General features: G+C 42.1%; 1 protein-coding gene and 1 long non-coding RNA gene across 3 annotated transcripts in view; one reads left to right on the top strand and one right to left on the bottom strand.

The window, feature by feature from the left end:
- LOC111252548 (uncharacterized) overlaps positions 1-7,525 on the bottom strand; it is a 55,878-nt gene extending 48,353 nt beyond the window's left edge. The window contains exons 1-4 of one of the 2 annotated variants that reach the window (XR_015330581.1): positions 7,129-7,512; positions 5,562-5,660; positions 4,720-5,271; positions 2,257-4,061 (exon numbers count right to left, since the gene is read on the bottom strand). This is a non-coding gene — a long non-coding RNA (uncharacterized LOC111252548). Of the gene's footprint in view, positions 1-2,256; positions 4,062-4,719; positions 5,272-5,561; positions 5,661-7,128 lie in introns of both variants that reach the window. The other variant, XR_002674270.2, reaches the window with a different exon arrangement.
- LOC111252537 (prestin-like) overlaps positions 1-13,028 on the top strand; it is a 106,038-nt gene that overhangs the window by 17,894 nt on the left and 75,116 nt on the right. The window lies entirely within an intron of this gene.

Genomic DNA, 13,028 nt, shown 5'->3' with positions numbered 1-13,028 from the left:
AAATATTCGCACCTCTGATATGTACACACTCTCTATTTTTATGTGTTTATTTTGCCGCACGCTTGCCATTAGAATGTTAAGGGAACGTGAATTTCTATGTCCCATCGTGGCTTTTAAAAATGTACGAATAATAATCAACCTTGGTATCATCTCTATTACTAGTTCTAATAGGCTTTGGTTGTCAATTAAAGAGACGGGATAGACAATTCCTCCATATTGTTGTTTCTAAAGGTAAACAATGGTCTCTCGGCACAAATTAACGCTGTTTCTAACGGTAGTTTTCCGGTGTAGGAGTAGGCTAAAAATTATTTGCTCAATAAGGTTATGAATTTAAAGACGATGCTCTACCAAGCAAAAAAATAGTGCTTGTGAAATGAACTTTTGCTTACTAAACAGTCATAAAATGGCCAGCAAGCTTGGAGCTAGCTTGTAAAACTTCGCAAAGTCGCACGTGTCCACTTAAGGTTTAGAACAACAGGCCGAGCGGGCCCAAAGCTATCTTTTTGTGGCCTTCACAGAAGAAAGCGATGTTTGCTAATTATAGCCCGGATAAAAGGAGCGGCTTAATCTAATAGCTTAGGTTTAATGGACCTGTCAGAATCTCTAATTGGCCCATGGAAAGATTTAGAAAAATTTCAAAGCGTATTTTCACACACTTTTATGATATATTTGTCTTGTCCAACTCGAAGCAATCAAAACGCGCAAAAAATCAGATAAACAAGCAATCGCCAGTATGATCATCTCCACCACCGATACAAAATAGCCTCTTCGCGTAGATGAAATTAGTAAATCTACGTACAGTATTGCTAAATGTATGGATATGTCATTTCCGATACCATCTAACTACAGGGAACCGAATTCTCAGTACAATTGTTAATCTGAATCTTACGCTCTAACAGAGCAGGCAGGCTTGGACTAGGGACAGCAAGATGGATAGCTTCAACGGTCCTGGCCCTATAAGCTGTAACAGTTGTTTCAGAGATACCGCAGCCAAAAACGTGACAACCGAGACAAACCGAGCGGAATTGGCGTTAACACGCCTGCCCCAGACGCACTACTATCGCTGCTGTACGTAGAACGGAAGAAGCGACAAACGTCTCCTCTTTTCAATCAAAACGTCTACTACGCGGCCCGTTCGCCTTTCTCTTATTCTAGATAATGGTATGTTATTTCTACAATGCGATTGTGGCTTAGACTTACGATATGTTCGTGACTGATGCTCTACTATAGCATACGGTGCCCACATTTTCCGCTAAATTTGCCCTGCACGCAGAGTGGTCAGTTCACAGCTTTCGTGAATGCTCTGTGGTTGTTTTTACTGCGTGTTTATTTGCTTTTGTGCGTGTATGTGTGTCACGGCCTATCGACGATCGCCAAGCAGTTTATCAAATGATTACTTCCGATTAGAAGGGAACTGCTGCTGGAACTAGCTAAGTAGCTATGGATCTGCGCGGTGGCGTTGCGTTAGAATTGCACCGATGAGAACGCAGCGGATTTTCTCGTGCTGGCCGAAACAGACACTCTACTATCGACGACGACGACGACGACGACGACGACGACGACGACCACGACGACGACGACGACGACGACGACGACGACGACGACGACGACGACGACGACGACGACGACGACGACGACGACGACGACGACGACGACGACGACGACGACGACGACGACGAAGGCAATATTCGTAGAAACCATGCGGATCGAAGACACGTTATCGTATAATAAGCTCTGCCTGAGCGACTTTTTTTCTTTTCAGGGACGAGAAGGAGAGTGCCTAGTACTATCACGAGAATGAGAATAAATCAAAAGCCGACCGCAAAAACAACAGCGAAAGGGGGCAAATTGGCTCCCGCCGCAACAACGACGACGACGACGACGACGACGACGGATAAAGTTCTCGCCGGAAGCCCCTCACTGTAGCTTCAGCATCCCACCAGCAGTCACCGTTTCATCTGTCGCGCTTCTGCTATTGCTACTATTGATGCTGCCGTTGGTGCTTCTGCGGTCTACTACATCAGCAGGTACCGACACTGCCTCTTTGGCCGGTTGCTCCCTCGACGGAAAACCGAAAAGCGGGCGGGAGGGCGATTGAAGGGACCCGTGCATCCAATCGACATAATGCTAGTAGACAGTTTAACCGATCGTCGAGCCATAGAACAGTCAAACAGTTGAGCAACAGAGAGAAGCAAAAGCGCAAGCAAGTTAGGCAAGTGACCAGAAGCGTCTAGCACCTGCATATAAAGCCCGTACCTGGCAAGTGGTCGGTAAACGAAGGAAAAATCGCTCGCCAACCGTAGATAACGCCAACAATAACATGACCAACAGCTTCAACAACTGGCAAGGCGAATAGGATGACACCAAAGGGTGGCAACTGGATTTGGCCTACACAGATTGAGCCCCGGCGTTGGCTAACGATCAACTGGCTGAGCTGAGCGAAGACGGACGGGTGGAAGCAGCACCAGTCGAAAACTGCCTACGCGAAAAAACGATCCAAACCAAGAGTTAGTAGTCCGCTGGAAAAAAAAGATGTACGTACTACCGTGTTTATGCAACAGGGGCGATTTGGTGCCCAGATTCAGCGGGCGGGATAGCTGGACGCAGGTGATGTACTCATTCCCGATTCATTCCTACTTTAGCTGTCTACTGTAATTGCAAATACGAATTTGCCAATTGAAGCAAAATCGCGCACGACTCTTTCCGTCGAGCTGTAAATGTTCGAAGCACTGCACGCGCTGTGATGTATATATACAATAGGAAATGTAGGAGACACAACACTGTCCTAATACAGGCAAAAAGATCAAAAATGTCTAAAACAAGATTTCGTTAGTTGCTACTCCTGTCGAAAACAATTGCTCGAGCAAATATCTATTGGAGCAAAAAACGCCGTGCAAAAATAGCGTCTCGAAAATCGATTGCTTTGGATGCGGTTCAGCCAATCATGGACGACACGAAATTAGATTGTAAGGCTACCAAACGACGTCAAAATCGTGTTTCGTTCGGAATGGCGTGATACGCAGGATGGCCGTAAAGCGATGGCCAAAATATGTATGACAAAGCCCATTGTTTTTATCGTAATCAAATATTATTTGCTATGGTAAACGGGGTTTGATAAAGAACATAATTCGATAGAATCGAACCCGCGCCTTATTATTACCTATTTGGACAGCTGTAGCTTTACCATATTTGGATAGTATGACCAAGAATTAGATAAAGAAGACACGCAAACATTTTCTGGTCCAACACTGGTTCTATATCGAAGACGATGACATTGCGAATTTACAATTGTCAAAATTACGACCTCAATAAAAACAGATAAAAATCCACGTCGTTTTGATTTGATGATACGAAAATCTGATAGATTTCCCCGTAGATGGTAATTTCATATGATCAATTTATAAGTTCCTGTTTTATAGGCACAATAATAATGGCGACGCTAGAGCGAGCAAGTGATTACTCTCTGTTACGACGGGCCTGGCCGGATATGCATGTTCAGTCGTTAGTTAGTTTTGAAGCATCGCGAGTCCAGCACCTCCTTAGGGCAGGGGCAGTCACCTTGAGTTAAGGGGGTGAACACCGAGGAGCCGTGTTGTATCTATAGATGAATGCTTAGCAGTTTACGAATAGAAGAGACGATCATGGGTTGGTAAACTAAATTTACCAACACCTCGTGTCCCAGTTTCTCATTGTAGATGCACACACAAGATCCGTGTTTCTATCATTCGGGAGTCCATCTACAGCAGAGTAAAAGGACGAAGTAATGTACGCGTATCAGGCCAGTGAATCTTCTAGTACAGAATCAATGCTCATAACAATCCATCTTTTTCAGCTTTCTAGAACCACGTAGGATGACAATACGGTGGGCCGCCATAAGCATGCTTACCCCCCCCCCCCCCCATCATAAAATTGCGATCGGCGTTGAAAGCCTGTATCCAGAATAATGCCGGAACCACATTATCAATTAGTTCTATTGGCCAAGGCTCACTTTGATGACCTTCCTGCTAAAGCGAACGTTGTCACCTGCAGATCATTTTGATGAATGGCACTGCGAAGAACACCTGATGTGTGTAAGGCAAAATAAAAATTTGAATAGAAAGTAAGGTCCTATTTTTTCTATAGAAGGAAATTTAATTCAGTTTCCTCATCTCATCAAATCTTACATATTCAAAGGCAAATTGTCCACAAAACGATTAAATGATATCGGTAGACATTCATCATGAGGCACAAAAGCTCGGTCTAATCGTAAAGTCTAAGACAGAATAACAGAACAAATTTTCCTATCGTAAATGATTTGAGCAAAGAAGTCCGTCAGCGCGCACAGTGGATACTATCAGGGTTTGGCTACCGCAAGTGTTCAGGGGTCAGTTCAAGATATTAGCGTTTGTAAGAAAACACAAACAGAAAGTCATAAAATAAATATAAACTAGCTTCCCGCAGGCCTCTCTCTAGTAGTTCTATACTAGCAGTATGAATTGATGTTGTAAGCATTTGGTAACGTTTTCAATAGCGCCCGCCTGTAGACGCCTCACGACTGCAGTAATCGAGCATCTTCTGGGGTAGCATTCTTTATGGGTATGATGAATGAGTACATTCGAGTCTAGAACGTTTTCTACGAAGATACAACGGAAAAAACGAGTTGACTAAATTCCGAACAAAAATCTGCCACAGACGAAAAAGTTACTTCTCTGCTGGATCCCTTGTAAACAAGTTGCTTACTGAAGTTTTTTCTTCTTGAAAGTCGATTCACTACGAGCTGTCTTTGCTCAACGCAAGTAACTCATCCTATCCTTTGCTGTCACCCATCTTCAAACAAATCCTCGGAATCTTCGTCAAAAATTTCCCCCATTCCACCCAGTAGGTGTAGCCAAGGTGGTTTTTGTTGAACGTGTCCGAGATTTCTCCAAAATCATAATCTAACGGCTCAGTAATAGTCCAAGCAGCTCGTTTGTAGTCATAAACCCACTTCTTCCTTCGTAGTCACAACCCTAATTTGCCGATGCAAATTAGGCCGATTTGAAGCTACCGAGGTTTTTTACTTCATCTCCACGATTACGATGACGACACACTGGGTAAAATGACTATTAGCCACTTAGACCACTTTAACTAACTCCCTTAAAGATGGCAAAGTAATGATACGACCACTAATCTGACTGACGATCTATTCCGGGTAAGCGAATTATCAAAGAAACCTTTGGGGCTGATAATTATACCATGAATAATTCTTCTACAAGATTTGGTCCGATAGACGTGAAAGCTGGGTCATTACACCTAAGCATAAAAAAACCATCGTTGATTTTAGAACGACATTATATTGTCTCTGGCCTTAAATTATATCATTTGGGGATTCTTCAGTTGTCATGAATGCTACATCGCCAAAATAATCAGCTTGAACATATGTTAAATAGAAAAATTGGTATTAATACGAATCCCTTAGAAGACGCTTTACCTAACCATACATGATCAAAAAACTTCTACGAAAATAGAGCGACGATGTTATTTTTTTTTATTCTTGTTTACAATAATAGTTTGTTATGAAGTGTTTTTCTGCTATCGCTTACCTGGTTTTGTCGTAATTGATTTCCACTTAATTATCACTTAACGATGCCGATATGTCTGCAACTGGCAATGTGTGAAATTGTTGCAGTGTTTCCCATTTTCTGGAAATAGAAATTTGAAGTAATCTATTTGTACGTTATACGTTAGATTACGGGCCATACGGATAATGGTCCGATTTTGCTTAGTGATAAAGAATCTTTTTTTGGACATGTTACTAGGATAAATATCCTATTGCTGGCCATTTTCCGTTATGGACATCTATTAGAGGGTATATGTGGGGAAGGGAGGGAAATTTCAGTACAATATGCCGGATTCTAAAAGTTAGTCTCTGAACGAGAATGGCACGGGTCGCTGATTCAAAATCTGTATACGACACAGTACAACAGACAAGACTGATAAAGTAAGCAAAAGTTTTTCTGTCTGATCCATAGTTCAAAGGGGATATGTCAAGGTGCTCTATGCCCCCATCGGCGCAAATAAGGCTTGTTATATTAAAGATGTTCAAAGGCCATTTCAAACAGCTTCCAAATAACAGGACCAACTTGAAGTGTGTCATTTTGCCTGTGGCTTTCTGCGCAGGCTCGTTTGAGTTATATCGACACAGCGCCTCCCTGAGCGATCGCGATCGCGATCTAGAAAATATCATCAAGACTGTCTTTCAAGACTACAAGTTTGTGGTACTGCTGAGGGTAACAGGACAAGTTATCAGGGAGGATCGAAAGAGGCGGGCTAGCGTAATTCGTGATGTGATTGATGCTTTAATTATCAGCGACAAACATTTTCTCGATCAATTTATTGTTCTTTGTGTTTTCAAAGGACTTGCTGGTTTTCTGCGATGATGGCCGCATCGAGGTTAAATATAGACCGAAAAATGCTATGCCACTCTACGGATTGAAAGCGTTAGGAGTGTTGGAGAGACACAACCTAATGCTGTTTTCAAGCGTACTTCAGAGTATTCCGGTATAAATCAATAGAACCATTTGAATAACCGTAACAGCTATTCATGTAGACATCGAAACGCTATGGTATTCCAACAGCATATTACAGTAACTGTAGATAGGTGTGTCCCTATAGAACGCGCGATATATATGATGTATATATATATATATATATATGAACCCTTAGAACTTGACGCCTGTGCCAGATATTGCAGATTATTAAGTCTTTCTTTCTTTTCTATTGCGTGATACAGTCAGATATCCGGCTTTTTTGGGGATATCTCTATCGCTGGAAAAAATGCAAGAGCACTTAATAGCTACTTAGCAATTTACGATAGAAAAACCATCCGCTATCGATACGAGTATTGGCAGAATCGATGTCTTTCGATCTCAGACCTAGCAACGTTGATCAATTAATGTACTGTATAGGGGCACGCTTGAGCGATCAGCTGGTGATCTGTAAACGATCCGCAGGATCGATAACTATATGCGTTATTAGAAGCAGGTAATTGAGTAACTATTACGAATAATCTTAGATTTGCCATGGCAGACATAATTGACTGTCAACCTTACGTTGAAGCTCAGAGCCAGCAACAAGAAAAAGCCATCTTTAGCCGTTAGAATTACGTACCGTTCGCCATACACTGGCACCTACCGTCCTGGAAAATTGCATACAACTAAATTAGACCTATCCGCTAACGTGTACAATAGGCAGCTATATTTACTACTGACGTATGTATTTCGTTAGATATATCAGCTGATATATCAACAACGATACGTGCAATAGCCAAACATCTCGGAACGTTCCCGCATCAGCAGAGTAAATAACTAGAACAGAATTCATGCGTAACAGTAGTTGTTGTCTCCGTCGGCTGGCCGAGTTCAAAAGGTACTCATTATTCTTCGCATGGCACGACTAATTTATGCCGTTTGTGCATTGCGTTTCCTAGAAGACGTTGCTCGCCGACGACGCTCGCTACGGTAGGTATCTATAACATCAACACAGGGTGCTAAAGCAATCGAAAAGTGCAAATTATGGTAGTAGCGTTATTCGAAGCAATTCCGAGTCACATTGAATTGTGTTAAGACCGGTTATCCTAACAACTGTTTCTGCTATTTGCAAGGAAAGTACGGCTCGTCTCCTCTTCTATAAGAAAACAATAACGAGCTAATCAGTTGCACGATCGTTACCGGCTACTAATACAAGCTTTTGACAATCCTGTACATCGATATATCGAGTCATACGTAATCATTATTGGAAGATTTCAATCAAAGTTTCCCTGTTATTGGACCACCAGAGATCCGACTCTGCAGAGGACAGTTACTGAAATAAGTAAAGTGCTGCTTTTAGCACCTTTTATTTTTGTTCAATGCTCATTAAAACAACACTGCCCCGATATCGAATTTGACGATTATTGCTCAGTACGGCTTCATACGTTGTACCTTTAGCATTAAATTACGTGTATACACCGCAAGATTAACCTGTGAGCTGTTACAATTTTCACAGGACGTTTTTCTGTCTCTGGAGTTGTTTCTGTTGCATATTCATAGTCGCATTCATATGCCCCCTCTTGCAATGCCCCGAATCGACAAAGTCAGAAAGAGGGCAAGCCCTTCGCGATGGTAGTAGCTTTATCTATTCTATTTTACAAGGGCGAAGCGTATACAAAAATGAAAAGATATTACGAATATAGGTAGAAACTTGCTCGCTTCTCAGATGGATTATAATTCTACTCGACTTGAACTTCATGTTGTAGGTGACACCGCTCGGCATGTTCTACAGAATACTTTATGTTCATGCCAAGGTTTTCTAGAAACGTTTACGGTCAACACGGATGAGATGACACTTAGTCCAGCGCGCGTTGCGAAACGTTGAGTTCCTGTAAATAAATTGGACGGTAGCACAGAACCCTCTATTGGACAATAGAATCAATTAATACGTTGAAGATAAGAGGCGGAAGCGGACCAACGTTCGCGGTCCATTTGGCAGCGGATCTTCCATGCTGAAGATATTACAGGACATAAATCGCGTATTGTGCGTCTATATAGATCCCATTTGTGTTAAACTATTCCGTGAAAATTTTCGTCGGCTGCTGTTAATAGAAAGACAAAGGGACAGTGGTAAAATTTTAGCAATGTTTTGAACAAAATCTATTGTATTTCATGAACAACGAATAGAAAAAGCCGTGTGTATTTATTTACATACAAAAGGTTATAAATAAATTAAGGTATTGTGACGAGAATAAACAAAGCCACAGCTCTGGCCGAATGCGTTGATTATGCACAGTTGTCCTAAGAAAAGTACAGTGATAGGCCCTGTGTGCGCCTCTATTGAGAGTGGCACCGAGGTATAAAACAAAGATTATTTTCCCTTTAAACCTCCGCTTCCCGTCAATTCTTTCTATTGCCATAAAACTTAAGCTTAATCACATTAGTCGTTCGGTTTAAAATTGATCTTTCTGCTAAACCTGGAAGCCAAAAATATTAAGGCAGGACAAGTACCGAGAGCAAATGCCCCTCGTGTGCACTTGTATTTTATGACAGATTAAACTTGAGTTTTTTAAAAATAATTTTGTTTTTATTTACACAACTGGTCCGGAAGATCGGGCGTTCGACGACCTAACGCTTGAACACAGGTGTTAATAATTACGCATAGACGGGTAAATAGTGGGGAACGGGGGTTCTTTTTTGCTCGATGTAATGTACCTATCTGCCTTTTACTTGCCAATTCGTGGCCATAGGCAATACAATGAAGCATAACAAGGCAGAGCTTAGCGAATCCTTGGCATAGATGGCTGAGTCGACCTTCGTCTTTAAACGTCATTTGCAAAAACACCTAGAAATGAGGTTGTTCGTTATGGCAAATATGAGATACTGTAGTGACATTTGTCGTAACGCGACACGTAAGTTCTATAGGGGTTTATGTTTCAATAGCAACACTGCCAGCGTAACAACCAAAAAAACACGATCAAATGAAAAGGCTGAACAAAAAAGCGAAAGATGAGCGTCTCTCTTCACAAACGGATGGCCCCCACGAGACCCCATTGTTGACAGCTGCTGCTCGTAGCGTCAATGTCTGTTGCGGATTTTCTGTCCTTCCTGCACTGCGAACTGTCTTTAGGCTAACACTACGAATCCTTATCAGAATATGAATGCTTAAATATTTTCTCTTGATAAACTAGTAGCAGCTTACCGTCCCTGTCATTTAGGACGATCAATCTGAATGCTTACGCATAAAGGTAATCATATAAATTTTCTGGTGTAAAATGACAAAATAGACCTTATAGTTAATTCGACCTGGGCGTAGAAAGAAAGGCCTGGGTGACCCTTGCTACGCTATAAGCAGAACTTAATTCTACTGATGACCTTCTATGAAGATTTATTGTTTCTGCAGTAGAATTATATCGATGCCGCGACAAAGGACTCCCCGATTTGAGCTTGCCATGTCTCTGTCCGTACAGCGCCGTTGTAAATCCGCGCTTCATGTCAGTGCTATAGGCTAAAGTAATTCATGTAACTTAGCTATTTTTAGATAGCTTAATTTGTCTACTCTTCAAAACAATATGGATAAAGATTATTAAAGAAACGTAAGTGAGCATTCTAGACTATGGGACGCATTTTACTATGGCACGCATCTACCGTTGGCAATGTGATGAGGATTTTGGATTTGCGCTAATAGTTTGCTTTCTATTGCATCGTTAGAGGTAAGAAATCGCTGGTTGCAGCAACGGCTGTTTTTTCTGCTCAGTCGACTGATCCTTAACCCGGCTGTTCTTTCTGCTCAGTCGACTGATCCTTAACCCAAACATTGGGCCAAATTCGATACAAATCAATGGGGTAAATAGTTTTTACGTAAAAGAAAACTAGAGCGGCTGTCTTGTCAATGCTGATCTCCGAACTGGCATAGATTCATCCGACGACGACGACGTCATATTATCGCTATGGATAGGCAACCTGATTTCAGTAGCCTTTGTAGAGGGTCGTAAAAAACTTAACACGTCCATATAGGTGGGTCGGTGTGTGAAACTAGCTAGTTAAAAGAGTTGCTGCTGGAAACATCAAAAATGATATACAGAATTTTTATGCCAGCTACTCATAGATGACCAAAACTACTGTAAAAGACCGAGCAGGATTAGTACTTACTGAAACAGTAAGGCGGGTCAAGATCTCTTGCTTCCCCCATTTAATAATTTGTTCGCTGCCTGAGAAAAACGTCAAGTACACATTTTATTGCCTTAAAAACAATATGAAAAATTCAAATCGTAGCTCGAACATAGATTTGTTAAAATAAAAAAAAAAAAAAAAAAAAAAAAAAACACCAACATATACTTCGAATTACGTCGGTCCATTGAGTGGACTTCGGGGTAAAATACTGTTTTACGTTATCTATTTGTATCGAGTTACATATTTGACAATTATATCTATATGGCGAACCGTTTGCTGCCTAGTGAAAGCAGCTAGAAAATAATTTTTTCTTTATTTTTTGTTAGGTGACATGTTTGTAGTTGATTTTTTGATCGTATAGTATTAAATTTGATCCGATTTCTCGGGCAAAAATACAGCCGTCGAGCGGAAAATGATCTCGTTGAGAATAAATTTGGAATTAACTATATTATCATGTAATAAACAATATTTGGACAAGGAGTCTATCTGTTCCAGCAATTAGCTCGGCTTAGTAGTGGATGTTTTTTCTGCACTTCCCAGTCCGACTAGACCCTTTATCTCTATGTCGCTCACATAAAAAATACGTTCTGTTCCATTCTGCGTACGCCCCGCTAGATTTACGAGAAGGGCTACACCGCTTGAATCGTACATATTCTTATACCTTTTCCTTTAAATCACGCATCGGAAGTGCGGTTATCATCCATTGTACACCCTCATAGTCGCCATTCTCGAATTGCCCTTCAATTCACAATAGGCTCAGCCGCTCCTAGGCCCTAAACGGCAGAAACAGAAAGATATCCTTCTTCAGCGAGTTTCCACACACACTATATGTTTCATACTACTTGGCTATTAAGACTGCACATACAGAATCGGATAAGAATAGGCTCCCAGCTGGAAAAGATGTAGGTCTTTGAGAGCGGGAAACGGAAGCTTCCTATTTATTATGAAGGAACGTAGGTTGCTAGTTGATACGGACACCACTTCAACTATCAGGCTACTATTTTCGGAACTATCACCTTAATATGTTCCTAACTGTATACCTCAATCTTTTCCATTACAAGTCTATTTTTGCTCCACCTTGCATAGACCGGTTGAACTTGCTTCTGAAGAGTCAGAAGAGTTGAGCAAAGCGACGAAACAAGCATTATCCACTATTATTTCACACTTTGACGAGTAGTCTGTGAGAATTAATTCAATGGAACTATGTTCATGTACAATATAATGTTATTATTATTACTGGACTACCATCCAGAAGTTCAACAATGGCTTTCTTTAAGCACCCGTTTGGGGTGTCGTTCTACTCTACCGTAACTACACCTCGACTTACTTATGTAGAACAAAACTTAATTTCAGCCAGTGACTAGCACTACCGCCGTGTTACTACTCTACATGTCAAGGGTTAAACATCCTTTCTTAATATCGTCCAATCACAGTCAGGTTCTAGACGTGGCTATTATTGTTGATTACCCCCCAAATAACGGCTCAACGCCACACCGTTACAGGGGCGGGGGGGGGGGGCAACTACACATTGATTCACGTGGCAATATATTTGCATATCGAATACGTTGCGCTCGATTCGTTTTACGCCAGCGGCCTCCTCACCCTTCCGTTTGTTTGCCCGAACGGTTTCTTTGTTCACTCATTTATAATCGCCCTGCTGCGAGCGTCATAGAGGTGCGCCGTCATTTCGTCTGCTCGAATGATCTGCTCTCTACAACTACTGTTGCTCCGCCACCATCGGCATAATCAAATACCGCCAAAAAGATCAGTTGTCATTCGATAACTACGAGCACCAAACACGCAACAAATCACTGTCTGAAATCAAGGAAAGTGCCGTTGAATAGGCGAGACATGCCTAGCGTCCCAAACAGCTTTCATATTCAACCGGCCCGGGCCCCACCGCCGCAAGCAACGACTTTACGGGAGATCCATACACGATGGGATGACCGTTTCACGAGCGACCTTTTGCCGTCTGTTAGTTGTAGCTCCCACAGCAGTGACAGGAAGAGCACGGTGCAGCCATTGTCATCACGGGCACCGTCGATGATTTCTTTTCGCATTCAAGCACGATGACGCCTTGCGTCTGTGTGCGGTTGCAACCTGGGCTGGCATCTTGGTCGTTTTCGACGACAAAGTGGGACTTGTCGCCCTTACCTCAATCAGTCGAAGTGGACGGGCAGCTCGTAATAGCGCCAGCAAACTGGCAACTAGCACTCCACCGGGCAACAAGGTTCAGCAGCGTCAAAACGAGCCGAACCTGTTATTGCAGCGTAACTTTTAAGTGAAACTTAGGCGGTCAGTCCCTGATGTCAATTCGAACGCGTCCGGACAGCAAAATAGGGAAGAAGCAACCGGGCGGGCATTCGA

Source organism: Varroa destructor, unplaced genomic scaffold (assembly GCF_002443255.2).
Source record: "Varroa destructor unplaced genomic scaffold, Vdes_3.0 BEIS01000006.1, whole genome shotgun sequence".
Lineage (NCBI taxonomy): Eukaryota > Metazoa > Arthropoda > Arachnida > Mesostigmata > Varroidae > Varroa > Varroa destructor.
The sequence above is the reverse complement of the archived record's forward strand: the minus strand, read 5'-3'. Positions and strand labels throughout refer to the sequence as shown.